At 35.6% G+C, this 6,759-nt stretch overlaps 1 pseudogene; it reads left to right on the top strand.

Moving 5' to 3' along the window:
* Positions 1-2,056: 2,056 nt before the first annotated feature.
* LOC132014511 (sorting nexin-19-like) lies at positions 2,057-2,852 on the top strand (annotated as a pseudogene).
* The last annotated feature ends 3,907 nt before the right edge of the window (positions 2,853-6,759 follow it).

The raw sequence follows: 6,759 nt of genomic DNA, 5'->3' as shown, positions 1-6,759 counted from the left end.
ACAATGGATGTGTTCATCAGAAGAATCAACTGCTTCCACATGTCCCCTCTCCATAATACCTGTTTTATACTACAATATAAAAATCAGATCATGTGCATTTTCATATTGAGATTTTTGGTTAAATAAACTTTTATAATAGCCAAAAAAAAAAAAAAAAAAAAAAGAAAGAAATTGAATGTTAGTCCTCAAGCTTTCCTACATGTCTATTTTGTACTTATCATTTTTTCCAGGCTAATGAGGTCTTCACTTTCACTTTGACCTTATCATGCTCATACTGTACTTCACTTTTTGCCAGGTAAGAAATCTCAGTCTGCTGTTACCAGTCATCTTACTACTTTGGAAAAAATCTCCATTTTGCCTGGTTTTATGTGTATGAAACTGTTTACCAATTTCTCAGATATGGAGAGTTAACTAATATTCTTAAAAGGGAAATTAAGTGATATGATCAGGAAAATATTAAAGACATTGAAGCTGAAAAATACATCACTGACTAATAATTTTCACCAAATACATTATTTTAAAATATAAGCAGTTCTTTTTTTTTTAATTTTTTATTTTTTATAAACATATATTTTTATCCCCAGGGGTACAGGTCTGTGAATCACCAGGTTTACACACTTCACAGCACTCACCAAATCACATACCCTCCCCAATGTCCATAATCCCACCCCCTTCTCCCAAACCCCCTCCCCCCGGCAACCCTCAGTTTGTTTTGTGAGATTAAGAGTCACTTATGGTTTGTCTCCCTCCCAATCCCATCTTGTTTCATTTATTCTTCTTCTACCCACTTAAGCCTCCATGTTGCATCACCACTTCCTCATATCAGGGAGATCATATGATAGTTATCTTTCTCTGCTTGACTTATTTCGCTAAGCATGATACGCTCTAGTTCCATCCATGTTGTTGCAAATGGCAAGATTTCATTTCTTTTGATGGCTGTATAGTATTCCATTGTGTATATATACCTCATCTTCTTGATCCATTCATCTGTTGATGGACATCTAGGTTCTTTCCATAGTTTGGCAATTGTGGACATTGCTGCTATAAACATTCGGGTGCATGTGCCCCTTTGGATCACTACATTTGTATCTTTAGGGTAAATACCCAATAGTGCAATTGCTGGGTCATAGGGCAGTTCTATTTTCAACATTTTGAGGAACCTCCATGCTGTTTTCCAGAGTGGCTTCACCAGCTTGCATTCCCACCAACAGTGTAGGAGGGTTCCCCTTTCTCTGCATCCTCGCCAGCATCTGTCATTTCCTGACTTGTTGATTTTAGCCATTCTGACTGGTGTGAGGTGATATCTCATTGTGGTTATGATTTGTATTTCCCTGATGCCGAGTGATATGGAGCATCCAAAACCATAAGATACCTAGGAATAAACCTAACCAAAGAGGCACAGAATCTATACTCAGAAAACTATAAAGTACTCATGAAAGAAATTGAGGAAGACACAAAGAAATGGAAAAATGTTCCATGCTCCTGGATTGGAAGAATAAATATTGTGAAAATGTCTATGCTACCTAAAGCAATCTACACATTTAATGCAATTCCTATCAAAGTACCATCCATCTTTTTCAAAGAAATGGAACAAATAATGCTAAAATTTATATGGAACCAGAAAAGACCTCGAATAGCCAAAGGGATATTGAAAAAGAAAGCCAACGTTGGTGGCATCACAATTCCGGACTTCAAGCTCTATTACAAATATAAGCAGTTCTATAGTTAAATGGTAAATACCAAGAGTCTAGTGGTTCAATGCCCTTCCGACTGGAGAGATAAGCAACATGTATAGTAGGAAAAGCCCTAAAGTCTAGGCAAAGGGTTTTCATCTTTTTGTGAAAGCACTGGAGAGTCAGGAAGTCATTTTTTTTTAAATACCAGTGAAACATTGGAGTCAAAAAATTCATTGATTCACTCATTCCCTTTTCTATCATCTAGCTGCTCCTCCTCATGGGGGGCCTCTTTTCCATTATGGATAGTATTGAAGGAAGCTACTGCCTATGTCATGCAATAGAAGCAATGCATGCAGAGAGATTCCTTTTGTCTTGACCAAATGGACCCACCAAACTGGGGTTTTGATTGTCAGTATAACAGCATAAAGATTTGGGGGTGTTTAGGATTCACAGCCACTGTATTACTAATATTGGTGACTGTTGGTTAGTACAATAGCCATGATGAAATATACAGGTTAGAATACTAACATACTAGCTACTAGAAATGCATCCAGGAAGAAAAAACATCCTGAATGAATTCCCAAAGGATGTGTGGATGGCCACTTGTCAGATGTTGCTGTATCAGCCCAAGGACTCAGCAATGATGATCAGGCACAGAGATAGATTTAGCTAACATAACCTGGGATCTACTCCTTTTGCAGCTAATAGACAGAGGAGATGACTATGTGTGGTAAATATGCAGAAATTTTTTAATCTTATTCTTGGTACCCTAGTTCAGAGGAGGCTAGAAGTTCAAGTAGTTGATCTAACATGTCTAGAGTACAGTACCTCTGGCTTCTTTAGGAGTCTGTCCAGTATGGTTGAATTTTGCCTGAGTATCCAGTCTGTATGGATTAAAAAACAGAATGTGGCTGCTGAGAAATAGTCTTTGCAGAGCCTGATGGAAGTCCTACCACATTTTTTAGTAGAAATTCCTGGAGTGGACAAACGTTGGCTGAGTTGGAATCTAGTTCTGGAATCTTTACTGTAACCCTCATCAGCAGGCATTTGATTTACTGCTTTTGGAATATCATCCTGGAATTCTTAGATACCAGTATCTCTATTGAGGGATGTACTATGACCATGTCTGTCTCATGTATCCCAAATCACTCTGGGAGGATGGATATCTCCCCTTAGCCATAGATGGGAAAAGGTTGAATAGGTGAGTTACTATTGCCACCAATAGACCAAGCAGGAAGGCTGTGCCTTCTAGATCTGGGCCATAGCTTAGAAGTCTTGAGGTCTAAGTGGCACTTTCACCACTTCCATTCCATTTGTAGCAGGGCACAGGGGAATATATGTGCCAATGTCATGAATATCCATTTTCATACCTTTAAAGTATATATAACACTGTCTGCAAGAACAGAATTACTTTGGCTCACACCTATTATCCTATCCAACTTTTTTTGAGTCTCCTTGTCTTATTCTGTTATTTATCTAAAACTTATACTCAATTATTTGTTGGTTAAGCAAGACAGATTCATGCAACTAAGAACTCTGAGCAATTAAATGGTTTTGAGCAGGGAACTGACCAAATTTTCATGTAAGAAGTTTTGTGCTTAGGGACCAATTTGAATAGACTGAGACTGAGTCAGGTTTAGGACATCAGCATATAGTTAGTGGTATTTAGGAAGGAGGGAAAGATTAATTTTTGTGTGTTAATATACTGATGGTTCCATAAATAAACTTGATTGGATTTTGAACTATGAAATGTTCTTAATGGTCAGTTATAACCATATCTGTTCCGAGAGAGGTGAGAGACATGGTAAAATTGTTGCACATTTAGGCACTTGCTTAAAAATTTTTTACATGCTTATTGGTTCACTAGCTTAATAAAGAACCCACATATTATTGCTATATGGTTTGTGAAGGCATAGCCTAAAATGTATGGTAAAATTGTAAGGACATCTCTATAATTTTAGGGGCTTAGGTTTAGGTTTCCTTTTAAAATAGAGTTCTGTGTGTGTATGTGTGGGTGTATGATGTGCATGTGTATGTGTGTGTGTGTGTGTGTTTGTGTGTGAATATTCCCTAATATCATGCTGTGGATATAGAAGAATATGAAGGGAAAATACCTTGTAAGAACCTAAGAATAGTGACATGTAAAGGATTCTGTTCTTAAGCAAGATGAAACCATGAAGTCTAGAAATTTCCCTAGAAAAATATCATTACATAATGCTCTTCATGGCTATAGTGGAAATATCTTTGTATACTGAAGAAAAAGCATTTTTCATGCTTTCAGCATATATGCTGACTGTATGGGATGTTTCTATAAACCAGAGTCTTAATTAACTTTTTTTTTGTTGACACAAAAGGAATGATAGGCAATCATGAGACCCTCTTCTATGAACATATTCAGGCTTACTCATTACATTTCATAACTGGCTATAACTTTTCCTCAAGAAAAGCCTATCTAATATTATTATGAATAAAATTTATTTTGTTAGTTAATTTTTTATAAAAATCGTATATTCATCTATTATTCAAATGAAATAAAATATTTAACAATGAAAGATAGCTGTCCTTTTCCCAGACCTCCATGTTCCCAACCTCTGTGTCTAAATTCAACTTCATTCAGATACCTGTTACTGGTTTATTCCTTTTTACTGCCTCTGCAATAATTCCGATAGTAATTTAGTAGGATTATATGACAAAATCCTATATCTTGATCCTAATTCTCTCATTTTTAACTGGATTATCAAAAATGTCATCATATTAACTGTTAGCAATTAATGGTTTGTAATTCATCTGAAACCTGCTAATACACCAGCATATTCTGAGTCCAAATTTAAAAAATGGCAACCTGCAAAATTGAGTGACACCCTCCCCCATTTTGGGGTAGCTGACATTATTAGAATAAATCCACTCTATCATATAACCAGATATCTCGAATGAACTCATACACTCTTGATCCCCCATACACTATGCACTGTCTTACTTCCCACCCTTCACTTATGATTTTTCTTCTCCTTTGGGCATACACACCTTTATTTCATTAACCAGTCTGTCCTTTCAAGACCTATTCCGTGGGAGATCATTTGACTATACAAATACATTATTAACTTTCTTTTTTACTACATTTCTTTTTTAGTATTTGTGTTAACGAAGTTACATATTTATCACCAAAGTTACATTTGGGTATCTGATATTTAATATACACTATATTCACAGTGTCTCTCTTATCCTTTACACCTGCCAACAATCTGTGAAGTCAGATTAGTGATCTGTTGCATAAATTCAACATATAGGGAACTGAGGCAATGAAGGAATTTTAAAGCCTTCTCTGGGCCCCATAGTTCTGTGATTATAGGGCTGTGAGTTGTATGCAGCTTTGCCTGAACTCAAAATGCACAGAAGATACATTTAATAATCCTTTGCTGATACTAATTTCCCTCAAGCTCTGTCTGTGTTGCCTTTTCCACTACACTAAATTTGCTGAAAAAATCATACTCTGACTTCTGATAAATTGTTTATGTTTCTCAACTTCTCATATGTGTCTTCCAACCACTGCCTTGAGGACAGTGTATCCTACCAAATGATAAATACATAGTAGGGAGCTCAAGAAATAGCTGTTGAATAAATATTTATGAACACTATGGGGGTCATTCCATGTTGGCTGATATACAAGATTAAGGCTGTATTGATTCTAGATTAAAGTGACTAAGGAAAATGCAAAATTTAAAAGCATCACAATTGGAAACCAAAAAAAGTCAAATAAAGCTGTTTATTTTTCTTTATTTTGTTTTGTTTTAGTATGGTTTGGTTTGGTTGTGTAGTTCCTGAATTTATCGAGCAAATTACCCAGTGAAGATAGCTAATAATGTCAATGATGGTGTGAATCTAGCACCTAGAATCTTTTAGAACCCATTTTCAGCATTTTATCCTAAGCTTTCCTTTCTTTCTTTCTTTCTTTCTTTCTTTCTTTCTTTCTTTCTTTCTCTTTTGACTTCTACTTTCTGAACATTGCTTTATTTAACATATCATGGTAGAATCTGAGATATTATATTCCTTTTTTCATTTAAGATTTTATTTATTTTTTTTAGAGAGAGTATGTGAGTGGCGAGGAGGAACAGAAGGAGAGAGAATCCCAAGCCAACTCCATGCTGAGCATGGATCCCAATGCAGTGCTTCATCTCACTATCCCTAGATCATGACCTGAGCCAAAGTCAAGAGTCAGACACTTAATCAAACTGACCTGCCCAGGCACCCTAAAATTTGAGATATTATGTTCTTAAAAAAGAAAAAAAAAGATATGTTCTAAAATATCTATAAATATTATTCATTTTGTCTTAAAGAAGATTTTGCATCAGTTTGGGGTCTAAAAATAGAAGAAAGCAAGCTCTTTTACAACATAAATACACAAGTGCCAAAGTCCCTTTCAACAGAGGAAGCTCTGTGGTTACTGAAGTGTATACAATTATAAACTCAATTGTTAAATCAAAACACATCCCAATCACCCTAGCATGTCACTTTTAATGGGCAATACATTCCCAAGAAGGCAAGTTCTCTGCTAACAATATTGAACCAAATCATCAAAATTCAAAGAAGGGTCTATAAAATGTGAAATTCCATCAGCAAAGTGCACAGTGGGCCACAATGCGTAGATTAATGGGCAGCCTGTCAAGTATTTTAATGTATGCTTCTATCGTTGAAACACATGTGATGATTAGTAAAGTATTTGGCTGGAGCAATAAAAGATATAAAATAAATTAAAATCATGACACCTTCTGAATTAATAAAGCATTTGGTTAGGCTATATTGATAAATCACAAGCACAGATTAAAAAGCCCCCATAACTAGAAACATTTTCCCCCAGGCATGCTGAGACCTCACACTGGTCTTTCCTATGACATATTCTTAAATGAGGATCTCTGTGAAAAGGAGAATACTAAGTTTCTAAAGAATCTCAGAATATGAATATTCATTGGTTTAAGCCTTGAATGTAAGCCATCATCTATACCTGGCATCACTCATATTTCTTTTGAATTCTAAAAATTAGATTTCTTTTTCCTAAGCTTGTTTCAGAACTACTTTCACCTGAAGA

The sequence above is a fragment of the Mustela nigripes genome, chromosome 3 (genome assembly GCF_022355385.1).
Source record: "Mustela nigripes isolate SB6536 chromosome 3, MUSNIG.SB6536, whole genome shotgun sequence".
Lineage (NCBI taxonomy): Eukaryota > Metazoa > Chordata > Mammalia > Carnivora > Mustelidae > Mustela > Mustela nigripes.
This window is presented reverse-complemented; position numbering and strand designations above follow the sequence as displayed.